The 13,269-nt window shown below is 31.4% G+C and overlaps 4 non-coding genes across 4 annotated transcripts; all 4 read right to left on the bottom strand.

The window, feature by feature from the left end:
• Positions 1 to 1,798: 1,798 nt before the first annotated feature.
• On the bottom strand, positions 1,799 to 1,870 carry TRNAP-UGG (transfer RNA proline (anticodon UGG)). Its single transcript has one exon. It is a non-coding gene; the product is annotated as a tRNA-Pro (tRNA).
• A 2,622-nt stretch (positions 1,871 to 4,492) lies between these two features.
• TRNAP-UGG (transfer RNA proline (anticodon UGG)) lies at positions 4,493 to 4,564 on the bottom strand. Its single transcript has one exon. It is a non-coding gene; the product is annotated as a tRNA-Pro (tRNA).
• A 3,083-nt stretch (positions 4,565 to 7,647) lies between these two features.
• On the bottom strand, positions 7,648 to 7,719 carry TRNAP-UGG (transfer RNA proline (anticodon UGG)). Its single transcript has one exon. It is a non-coding gene; the product is annotated as a tRNA-Pro (tRNA).
• Positions 7,720 to 11,728: 4,009 nt separating this feature from the next.
• Positions 11,729 to 11,800, bottom strand: TRNAP-UGG (transfer RNA proline (anticodon UGG)). The gene has a single exon. It is a non-coding gene; the product is annotated as a tRNA-Pro (tRNA).
• Positions 11,801 to 13,269: the final 1,469 nt, after the last annotated feature.

The raw sequence follows: 13,269 nt of genomic DNA, 5'->3' as shown, positions 1-13,269 counted from the left end.
CTTCAATAAGATAATGGAACCATGTCAAAGAATCTAAAATTTTGGGCACGTCCGGGAGTTGAACCCATGACCTCTCGCACCCAAAGTGAGAATGATAGAGTCATCAAGTAAGCATGTTTTATTTGATTTCTTAACTGTTTTTATGTGAAAATTGTATTATTTTAAAGCAGTCACTAATGTATACAAGGTGGAAATATTAGCATAAATAAAATATTTCCTAATAGTCAATATTTTTCTAAGTATATTTGCTTGGAAATTGCTGTGCAAAGTTTTATGATGCCCAGCAGAGTATTTCTGATGGATAAAACCCAAGACATGTCACATGCTATGTGCAGGTAAGTAATTACAAATAATTTTAGCAGTTTGACAAAAAACAAAATTCAATTGTGCAAATAAGTAAATCCAATCTATTTTGAGAGTTTTGAAAAAACAATATTCAGTTGAAATTCACTCTGGAAATTGACTTCAATAAGATAATGGAACCATGTCAAAGAATCTAAAAATTTGGGCTCGTCCGGGATTTGAACCCGTGACCTCTCGCACCCAAAGTGAGAATGATAGAGTCATCAAGTAAGCATGTTTTATTTGATTTCTTAACTGTTTTTATGTGAAAATTGTATTATTTTAAAGCAGTCACTAATGTATACAAGGTGGAAATATTAGCATAAATAAAATATTTCCTAATAGTCAATATTTTTCTAAGTATATTTGCTTGGAAATTGCTGTGCAAAGTTTTATGATGCCCAGCAGAGTATTTCTGATGGATAAAACCCAAGACATGTCACATGCTATGTGCAGGTAAGTAATTACAAATAATTTTAGCAGTTTGACAAAATACAAAATTCAATTGTGCAAATAAGTATATCCAATCTATTTTGTGAGTTTTTAAAAAATAATATTCAATTGAAGAATTTACTCAGGAAATTGACTTCAATAAGATAATGGAACTATGTAAAAGAATCTGAAAATTTGGGCTCGTCCATGATTTGAACCTGGGACCTCTCACACCCTAAGCGAGAATCTTAACCCTAGACCAACAAGCCACATACCTGAACATTTTTCTATTGATTTTTCAATTGATTTAATGAAAATAGTTTTTTGTTTTTAAAAACACCATATACATTTATGTAAAAATGAATTTGTAGAATAAATAAAATATTTCCTTATGGTCCAGTAGATAGTTTTCTAAGTATGCATATAGGAAAAGTGCAGGGACAAGATTTGTGAGTGCCTACAGAGTTTGCACTTCTCTCATGGACAAAGCTAAATACTTGTCATATGCAATGTACAAATCATGCTTCCAGACACAGAAGAAAGGCAAAAGAAAACCTTGCAATTTCATTTTTGAACTTTTTGTGTTTCAAAATGAGACTATTCTTTTAAAACATTCAAAGCTATCTAGACAGTAGGGAACCTGCAGGTTTCCTAATATTCTACAATACAGTTGAAATTTGAATAAGTATGCTCTTATTTTTAGAACAACTAAAATGTTTCCGTAAGATTCTATTGATAGTTTTCTTTGTGTGCTTATTTGGAAAGTGCAGTGACAAGATTTAAAAATGGCTACAGAGTTTGGACTTGTCTGATCGATAAAACCCAAGACTTGTCAAAAGCTATGTGTAAATCATGCATAAATAGAAGAAAGGCAATTGAAAAATGATGAAGGCAAGATTCATAAGTATGTACAAATTCTATTGGGAGTATGGCAAAAACAAAACTCAGTTGATGCTATTAACTTAGCCAATTGAGAAAATCAGATATATATAAACCATGAGATGCACCGTAAAAAAGAAATAGAGGGCTCGTCCGGGATTTGAACCCGGGACCTCTCGCACCCAAAGCGAGAATCATACCCCTAGACTAACGAGCCAACTGAAACAAGTCTGTTTTATTTGATTTCTTAACTATTTTATGTGAAAATGGTGTTCTTTTAAAGCAGTCACTAATGTATACAAGGAGGAAAAATTAGCATAAATAAAATATTTCCTAATAGTCAATATTTTTCTAAGTATACTTGCTTGGAAATTGCTGTGCAAAGTTTTATGATGCCCAGCAGAGTTTTTCTGATGGATATATCCCAAGACATGTCACATGCTATGTTCAGATAAGTACTTACAAATAATTTTAGCAGTTTGACAAAAAACAAAATTCAATTGTGCAAATAAGTAAATCCAATCTATTTTGAGAGTTTTGAAAAAACAATATTCAGTTGAAATTCACTCTGGAAATTGACTTCAATAAGATAATGGAACCATGTCAAAGAATCTAAAAAATTGGGCTCGTCCGGGATTTGAACCCGTGACCTCTCGCACCCAAAGTGAGAATGATAGAGTCATCAAATAAGCATGTTTTATTTGATTTCTTTACTGTTTTTATGTGAAAATTTTATTATTTTAAAGCAGTCACTAATGTATACAAGGTGGAAATAATAGCATAAATAAAATATTTCCTAATAGTCAATATTTTTCTAAGTATACTTGCTTGGAAATTGCTGTGCAAAGTTTTATGATGCCCAGCAGAGTTTTTCTGATGGATAAAACCCAAGATATGTCACATGCTATGTTCAGATAAGTACTTACAAATAATTTTAGCAGTTTGACAAAAAACAAAATTTAATTGTGCAAATAAGTAAATCCAATCTATTTTGAGAGTTTTGAAAAACAATATTCAGTTGAAATTCACTCTGGAAATTGACTTCAATAAAATAATGGAACCATGTCAAAGAATCTAAAAATTTGGGCACGTCCGGGAGTTGAACCCATGACCTCTCGCACCCAAAGTGAGAATGATAGAGTCATCAAGTAAGCATGTTTTATTTGATTTCTTAACTGTTTTTATGTGAAAAATGTATTATTTTAAAGCAGTCACTAATGTATACAAGGTGGAAATATTAGCATAAATAAAATATTTCCTAATAGTCAATATTTTTCTAAGTATATTTGCTTGGAAATTGCTGTGCAAAGTTTTATGATGCCCAGCAGAGTAATTCTGATGGATAAAACCCAAGACATGTCACATGCTATGTGCAGGTAAGTAATTACAAATAATTTTAGCAGTTTGACAAAAAACAAAATTCAATTGTGCAAATAAGTAAATCCAATCTATTTTGAGAGTTTTGAAAAAACAATATTCAGTTGAAATTCACTCTGGAAATTGACTTCAATAAGATAATGGAACCATGTCAAAGTATCTAAAAATTTGGGCTCGTCCGGGATTTGAACCCGTGACCTCTCGCACCCAAAGTGAGAATGATAGAGTCATCAAGTAAGCATGTTTTATTTGATTTCTTAACTGTTTTTATGTGAAAATTGTATTATTTTAAAGCAGTCACTAATGTATACAAGGTGGAAATATTAGCATAAATAAAATATTTCCTAATAGTCAATATTTTTCTAAGTATACTTGCTTGGAAATTGCTGTGCAAAGTTTTATGATGCCCAGCAGAGTTTTTCTGATGGATAAAACCCAAGACATGTCACATGCTATGTGCAGGTAAGTAATTACAAATAATTTTAGCAGTTTGACAAAAAACAAAATTCAATTGTGCAAATAAGTATATCCAATCTATTTTGTGAGTTTTTAAAAAATAATATTCAATTGAAGAATTTACTCAGGAAATTGACTTCAATAAGATAATGGAACTATGTAAAAGAATCTGAAAATTTGGGCTCGTCCATGATTTGAACCTGGGACCTCTCACACCCTAAGCGAGAATCTTAACCCTAGACCAACAAGCCACATACATGAACATTTTTCTATTGATTTTTCAATTGATTTAATGAAAATAGCTTTTTGTTTTTAAAAACACCATATACATTTATGTAAAAATGAATTTGTAGAATAAATAAAATATTTCCTTATGGTCCAGTAGATAGTTTTCTAAGTATGCATATAGGAAAAGTGCAGGGACAAGATTTGTGAGTGCCTACAGAGTTTGGACTTCTCTCATGGACAAAGCTAAAGACTTGTCATATGCAATGTACAAATCATGCTTCCAGACACAGAAGAAAGGCAAAAGAAAACCTTGCAATTTCATTTTTGAACTTTTTGTGTTTCAAAATGAGACTATTCTTTTAAAACATTCAAAGCTATCTAGACAGTAGGGAACCTGCAGGTTTCCTAATATTCTACAATACAGTTGAAATTTGAATAAGTATGCTCTTATTTTTAGAACAACTAAAATGTTTCCGTAAGATTCTATTGATAGTTTTCTTTGTGTGCTTATTTGGAAAGTGCAGTGACAAGATTTAAAAATGGCTACAGAGTTTGGACTTGTCTGATCGATAAAACCCAAGACTTGTCAAAAGCTATGTGTAAATCATGCATAAATAGAAGAAAGGCAATTGAAAAATGATGAAGGCAAGATTCATAAGTATGTACAAATTCTATTGGGAGTATGGCAAAAACAAAACTCAGTTGATGCTATTAACTTAGCCAATTGAGAAAATCAGATATATATAAACCATGAGATGCACCGTAAAAAAGAAATAGAGGGCTCGTCCGGGATTTGAACCCGGGACCTCTCGCACCCAAAGCGAGAATCATACCCCTAGACTAACGAGCCAACTGAAACAAGTCTGTTTTATTTGATTTCTTAACTATTTTATGTGAAAATGGTGTTCTTTTAAAGCAGTCACTAATGTATACAAGGAGGAAAAATTAGCATAAATAAAATATTTCCTAATAGTCAATATTTTTCTAAGTATACTTGCTTGGAAATTGCTGTGCAAAGTTTTATGATGCCCAGCAGAGTTTTTCTGATGGATATATCCCAAGACATGTCACATGCTATGTTCAGATAAGTACTTACAAATAATTTTAGCAGTTTGACAAAAAACAAAATTTAATTGTGCAAATAAGTAAATCCAATCTATTTTGAGAGTTTTGAAAAACAATATTCAGTTGAAATTCACTCTGGAAATTGACTTCAATAAGATAATGGAACCATGTCAAAGAATCTAAAAATTTGGGCACGTCTGGGAGTTGAACCCATGACCTCTCGCACCCAAAGTGAGAATGATAGAGTCATCAAGTAAGCATGTTTTATTTGATTTCTTAACTGTTTTTATGTGAAAATTGTATTATTTTAAAGCAGTCACTAATGTATACAAGGTGGAAATATTAGCATAAATAAAATATTTCCTAATAGTCAATATTTTTCTAAGTATATTTGCTTGGAAATTGCTGTGCAAAGTTTTATGATGCCCAGCAGAGTATTTCTGATGGATAAAACCCAAGACATGTCACATGCTATGTGCAGGTAAGTAATTACAAATAATTTTAGCAGTTTGACAAAAAACAAAATTCAATTGTGCAAATAAGTAAATCCAATCTATTTTGAGAGTTTTGAAAAAACAATATTCAGTTGAAATTCACTCTGGAAATTGACTTCAATAAGATAATGGAACCATGTCAAAGAATCTAAAAATTTGGGCTCGTCCGGGATTTGAACCCGTGACCTCTCGCACCCAAAGTGAGAATGATAGAGTCATCAAGTAAGCATGTTTTATTTGATTTCTTAACTGTTTTTATGTGAAAATTGTATTATTTTAAAGCAGTCACTAATGTATACAAGGTGGAAATATTAGCATAAATAAAATATTTCCTAATAGTCAATATTTTTCTAAGTATACTTGCTTGGAAATTGCTGTGCAAAGTTTTATGATGCCCAGCAGAGTTTTTCTGATGGATAAAACCCAAGATATGTCACATGCTATGTGCAGGTAAGTACTTACAAATAATTTTAGCAGTTTGACAAAAAACAAAATTTAATTGTGCAAATAAGTAAATCCAATCTATTTTGAGAGTTTTGAATAACAATATTCAGTTGAAATTCACTCTGGAAATTGACTTCAATAAGATAATGGAACCATGTCAAAGAATCTAAAAATTTGGGCACGTCCGGGAGTTGAACCCATGACCTCTCGCACCCAAAGTGAGAATGATAGAGTCATCAAGTAAGCATGTTTTATTTGATTTCTTAACTGTTTTTATGTGAAAATTGTATTATTTTAAAGCAGTCACTAATGTATACAAGGTGGAAATATTAGCATAAATAAAATATTTCCTAATAGTCAATATTTTTCTAAGTATATTTGCTTGGAAATTGCTGTGCAAAGTTTTATGATGCCCAGCAGAGTATTTCTGATGGATAAAACCCAAGACATGTCACATGCTATGTGCAGGTAAGTAATTACAAATAATTTTAGCAGTTTGACAAAAAACAAAATTCAATTGTGCAAATAAGTAAATCCAATCTATTTTGAGAGTTTTGAAAAAACAATATTCAGTTGAAATTCACTCTGGAAATTGACTTCAATAAGATAATGGAACCATGTCAAAGAATCTAAAAATTTGGGCTCGTCCGGGATTTGAACCCGTGACCTCTCGCACCCAAAGTGAGAATGATAGAGTCATCAAGTAAGCATGTTTTATTTGATTTTTAACTGTTTTTATGTGAAAATTGTATTATTTTAAAGCAGTCACTAATGTATACAAGGTGGAAATATTAGCATAAATAAAATATTTCCTAATAGTCAATATTTTTCTAAGTATTCTTGCTTGGAAATTGCTGTGCAAAGTTTTATGATGCCAAGCAGAGTTTTTCTGACGGATAAAACCCAAGACATGTCACATGCTATGTGCAGGTAAGTAATTACAAATAATTTTAGCAGTTTGACAAAAAACAAAATTCAATTGTGCAAATAAGTATATCCAATCTATTTTGTGAGTTTTTAAAAAATAATATTCAATTGAAGAATTTACTCAGGAAATTGACTTCAATAAGATAATGGAACTATGTAAAAGAATCTGAAAATTTGGGCTCATCCATGATTTGAACCTGGGACCTCTCACACCCTAAGCGAGAATCTTAACCCTAGACCAACAAGCCACATACCTGAACATTTTTCTATTGATTTTTCAATTGATTTAATGAAAATAGCTTTTTGTTTTTAAAAACACCATATACATTTATGTAAAAATGAATTTGTAGAATAAATAAAATATTTCCTTATGGTCCAGTAGATAGTTTTCTAAGTATGCATATAGGAAAAGTGCAGGGACAAGATTTGTGAGTGCCTACAGAGTTTGGACTTCTCTCATGGACAAAGCTAAAGACTTGTCATATGCAATGTACAAATCATGCTTCCAGACACAGAAGAAAGGCAAAAGAAAACCTTGCAATTTCATTTTTGAACTTTTTGTGTTTCAAAATGAGACTATTCTTTTAAAACATTCAAAGCTATCTAGACAGTAGGGAACCTGCAGGTTTCCTAATATTCTACAATACAGTTGAAATTTGAATAAGTATGCTCTTATTTTTAGAACAACTAAAATGTTTCCGTAAGATTCTATTGATAGTTTTCTTTGTGTGCTTATTTGGAAAGTGCAGTGACAAGATTTAAAAATGGCTACAGAGTTTGGACTTGTCTGATCGATAAAACCCAAGACTTGTCAAAAGCTATGTGTAAATCATGCATAAATAGAAGAAAGGCAATTGAAAAATGATGAAGGCAAGATTCATAAGTATGTACAAATTCTATTGGGAGTATGGCAAAAACAAAACTCAGTTGATGCTATTAACTTAGCCAATTGAGAAAATCAGATATATATAAACCATGAGATGCACCGTAAAAAAGAAATAGAGGGCTCGTCCGGGATTTGAACCCGGGACTTCTCGCACCCAAAGCGAGAATCATACCCCTAGACTAACGAGCCAACTGAAACAAGTCTGTTTTATTTGATTTCTTAACTATTTTATGTGAAAATGGTGTTCTTTTAAAGCAGTCACTAATGTATACAAGGAGGAAAAATTAGCATAAATAAAATATTTCCTAATAGTCAATATTTTTCTAAGTATACTTGCTTGGAAATTGCTGTGCAAAGTTTTATGATGCCCAGCAGAGTTTTTCTGATGGATATATCCCAAGACATGTCACATGCTATGTTCAGATAAGTACTTACAAATAATTTTAGCAGTTTGACAAAAAACAAAATTTAATTGTGCAAATAAGTAAATCCAATCTATTTTGAGAGTTTTGAAAAACAATATTCAGTTGAAATTCACTCTGGAAATTGACTTCAATAAGATAATGGAACCATGTCAAAGAATCTAAAAATTTGGGCACGTCTGGGAGTTGAACCCATGACCTCTCGCACCCAAAGTGAGAATGATAGAGTCATCAAGTAAGCATGTTTTATTTGATTTCTTAACTGTTTTTATGTGAAAATTGTATTATTTTAAAGCAGTCACTAATGTATACAAGGTGGAAATATTAGCATAAATAAAATATTTCCTAATAGTCAATATTTTTCTAAGTATATTTGCTTGGAAATTGCTGTGCAAAGTTTTATGATGCCCAGCAGAGTATTTCTGATGGATAAAACCCAAGACATGTCACATGCTATGTGCAGGTAAGTAATTACAAATAATTTTAGCAGTTTGACAAAAAACAAAATTCAATTGTGCAAATAAGTAAATCCAATCTATTTTGAGAGTTTTGAAAAAACAATATTCAGTTGAAATTCACTCTGGAAATTGACTTCAATAAGATAATGGAACCATGTCAAAGAATCTAAAAATTTGGGCTCGTCCGGGATTTGAACCCGTGACCTCTCGCACCCAAAGTGAGAATGATAGAGTCATCAAGTAAGCATGTTTTATTTGATTTCTTAACTGTTTTTATGTGAAAATTGTATTATTTTAAAGCAGTCACTAATGTATACAAGGTGGAAATATTAGCATAAATAAAATATTTCCTAATAGTCAATATTTTTCTAAGTATACTTGCTTGGAAATTGCTGTGCAAAGTTTTATGATGCCCAGCAGAGTTTTTCTGACGGATAAAACCCAAGACATGTCACATGCTATGTGCAGGTAAGTAAATACAAATAATTTTAGCAGTTTGACAAAAAACAAAATTCAATTGTGCAAATAAGTAAATCCAATCTATTTTGAGAGTTTTGAAAAAACAATATTCAGTTGAAATTCACTCTGGAAATTGACTTCAATAAGATAATGGAACCATGTCAAAGAATCTAAAAATTTGGGCTCGTCCGGGATTTGAACCCGTGACCTCTCGCACCCAAAGTGAGAATGATAGAGTCATCAAATAAGCATGTTTTATTTGATTTCTTTACTGTTTTTATGTGAAAATTTTATTATTTTAAAGCAGTCACTAATGTATACAAGGTGGAAATAATAGCATAAATAAAATATTTCCTAATAGTCAATATTTTTCTAAGTATACTTGCTTGGAAATTGCTGTGCAAAGTTTTATGATGCCCAGCAGAGTTTTTCTGATGGATAAAACCCAAGATATGTCACATGCTATGTTCAGATAAGTACTTACAAATAATTTTAGCAGTTTGACAAAAAACAAAATTTAATTGTGCAAATAAGTAAATCCAATCTATTTTGAGAGTTTTGAAAAACAATATTCAGTTGAAATTCACTCTGGAAATTGACTTCAATAAGATAATGGAACCATGTCAAAGAATCTAAAAATTTGGGCACGTCCGGGAGTTGAACCCATGACCTCTCGCACCCAAAGTGAGAATGATAGAGTCATCAAGTAAGCATGTTTTATTTGATTTCTTAACTGTTTTTATGTGAAAATTGTATTATTTTAAAGCAGTCACTAATGTATACAAGGTGGAAATATTAGCATAAATAAAATATTTCCTAATAGTCAATATTTTTCTAAGTATATTTGCTTGGAAATTGCTGTGCAAAGTTTTATGATGCCCAGCAGAGTATTTCTGATGGATAAAACCCAAGACATGTCACATGCTATGTGCAGGTAAGTAATTACAAATAATTTTAGCAGTTTGACAAAAAACAAAATTCAATTGTGCAAATAAGTAAATCCAATCTATTTTGAGAGTTTTGAAAAAACAATATTCAGTTGAAATTCACTCTGGAAATTGACTTCAATAAGATAATGGAACCATGTCAAAGAATCTAAAAATTTGGGCTCGTCCGGGATTTGAACCCGTGACCTCTCGCACCCAAAGTGAGAATGATAGAGTCATCAAGTAAGCATGTTTTATTTGATTTTTAACTGTTTTTATGTGAAAATTGTATTATTTTAAAGCAGTCACTAATGTATACAAGGTGGAAATATTAGCATAAATAAAATATTTCCTAATAGTCAATATTTTTCTAAGTATACTTGCTTGGAAATTGCTGTGCAAAGTTTTATGATGCCCAGCAGAGTTTTTCTGATGGATAAAACCCAAGACATGTCACATGCTATGTGCAGGTAAGTAATTACAAATAATTTTAGCAGTTTGACAAAAAACAAAATTCAATTGTGCAAATAAGTAAATCCAATCTATTTTGAGAGTTTTGAAAAAACAATATTCAGTTGAAATTCACTCTGGAAATTGACTTCAATAAGATAATGGAACCATGTCAAAGTATCTAAAAATTTGGGCTCGTCCGGGATTTGAACCCGTGACCTCTCGCACCCAAAGTGAGAATGATAGAGTCATCAAGTAAGCATGTTTTATTTGATTTCTTAACTGTTTTTATGTGAAAATTGTATTATTTTAAAGCAGTCACTAATGTATACAAGGTGGAAATATTAGCATAAATAAAATATTTCCTAATAGTCAATATTTTTCTAAGTATACTTGCTTGGAAATTGCTGTGCAAAGTTTTATGATGCCCAGCAGAGTTTTTCTGATGGATAAAACCCAAGACATGTCACATGCTATGTGCAGGTAAGTAATTACAAATAATTTTAGCAGTTTGACAAAAAACAAAATTCAATTGTGCAAATAAGTATATCCAATCTATTTTGTGAGTTTTTAAAAAATAATATTCAATTGAAGAATTTACTCAGGAAATTGACTTCAATAAGATAATGGAACTATGTAAAAGAATCTGAAAATTTGGGCTCGTCCATGATTTGAACCTGGGACCTCTCACACCCTAAGCGAGAATCTTAACCCTAGACCAACAAGCCACATACATGAACATTTTTCTATTGATTTTTCAATTGATTTAATGAAAATAGCTTTTTGTTTTTAAAAACACCATATACATTTATGTAAAAATGAATTTGTAGAATAAATAAAATATTTCTTTATGGTCCAGTAGATAGTTTTCTAAGTATGCATATAGGAAAAGTGCAGGGACAAGATTTGTGAGTGCCTACAGAGTTTGGACTTCTCTCATGGACAAAGCTAAAGACTTGTCATATGCAATGTACAAATCATGCTTCCAGACACAGAAGAAAGGCAAAAGAAAACCTTGCAATTTCATTTTTGAACTTTTTGTGTTTCAAAATGAGACTATTCTTTTAAAACATTCAAAGCTATCTAGACAGTAGGGAACCTGCAGGTTTCCTAATATTCTACAATACAGTTGAAATTTGAATAAGTATGCTCTTATTTTTAGAACAACTAAAATGTTTCCGTAAGATTCTATTGATAGTTTTCTTTGTGTGCTTATTTGGAAAGTGCAGTGACAAGATTTAAAAATGGCTACAGAGTTTGGACTTGTCTGATCGATAAAACCCAAGACTTGTCAAAAGCTATGTGTAAATCATGCATAAATAGAAGAAAGGCAATTGAAAAATGATGAAGGCAAGATTCATAAGTATGTACAAATTCTATTGGGAGTATGGCAAAAACAAAACTCAGTTGATGCTATTAACTTAGCCAATTGAGAAAATCAGATATATATAAACCATGAGATGCACCGTAAAAAAGAAATAGAGGGCTCGTCCGGGATTTGAACCCGGGACCTCTCGCACCCAAAGCGAGAATCATACCCCTAGACTAACGAGCCAACTGAAACAAGTCTGTTTTATTTGATTTCTTAACTATTTTATGTGAAAATGGTGTTCTTTTAAAGCAGTCACTAATGTATACAAGGAGGAAAAATTAGCATAAATAAAATATTTCCTAATAGTCAATATTTTTCTAAGTATACTTGCTTGGAAATTGCTGTGCAAAGTTTTATGATGCCCAGCAGAGTTTTTCTGATGGATATATCCCAAGACATGTCACATGCTATGTTCAGATAAGTACTTACAAATAATTTTAGCAGTTTGACAAAAAACAAAATTTAATTGTGCAAATAAGTAAATCCAATCTATTTTGAGAGTTTTGAAAAACAATATTCAGTTGAAATTCACTCTGGAAATTGACTTCAATAAGATAATGGAACCATGTCAAAGAATCTAAAAATTTGGGCACGTCTGGGAGTTGAACCCATGACCTCTCGCACCCAAAGTGAGAATGATAGAGTCATCAAGTAAGCATGTTTTATTTGATTTCTTAACTGTTTTTATGTGAAAATTGTATTATTTTAAAGCAGTCACTAATGTATACAAGGTGGAAATATTAGCATAAATAAAATATTTCCTAATAGTCAATATTTTTCTAAGTATATTTGCTTGGAAATTGCTGTGCAAAGTTTTATGATGCCCAGCAGAGTATTTCTGATGGATAAAACCCAAGACATGTCACATGCTATGTGCAGGTAAGTAATTACAAATAATTTTAGCAGTTTGACAAAAAACAAAATTCAATTGTGCAAATAATTAAATCCAATCTATTTTGAGAGTTTTGAAAAAACAATATTCAGTTGAAATTCACTCTGGAAATTGACTTCAATAAGATAATGGAACCATGTCAAAGAATCTAAAAATTTGGGCTCGTCCGGGATTTGAACCCGTGACCTCTCGCACCCAAAGTGAGAATGATAGAGTCATCAAGTAAGCATGTTTTATTTGATTTCTTAACTGTTTTTATGTGAAAATTGTATTATTTTAAAGCAGTCACTAATGTATACAAGGTGGAAATATTAGCATAAATAAAATATTTCCTAATAGTCAATATTTGTCTAAGTATACTTGCTTGGAAATTGCTGTGCAAAGTTTTATGATGTCCAGCAGAGTTTTTCTGACGGATAAAACCCAAGACATGTCACATGCTATGTGCAGGTAAGTAATTACAAATAATTTTAGCAGTTTGACAAAAAACAAAATTCAATTGTGCAAATAAGTAAATCCAATCTATTTTGAGAGTTTTGAAAAAACAATATTCAGTTGAAATTCACTCTGGAAATTGACTTCAATAAGATAATGGAACCATGTCAAAGAATCTAAAAATTTGGGCTCGTCCGGGATTTGAACCCGTGACCTCTCGCACCCAAAGTGAGAATGATAGAGTCATCAAATAAGCATGTTTTATTTGATTTCTTTACTGTTTTTATGTGAAAATTTTATTATTTTAAAGCAGTCACTAATGTAT

This window comes from Taudactylus pleione, unplaced genomic scaffold (genome assembly GCF_031769625.1).
Source record: "Taudactylus pleione unplaced genomic scaffold, aTauple2 ptg000317l, whole genome shotgun sequence".
Lineage (NCBI taxonomy): Eukaryota > Metazoa > Chordata > Amphibia > Anura > Myobatrachidae > Taudactylus > Taudactylus pleione.
This window is presented reverse-complemented; position numbering and strand designations above follow the sequence as displayed.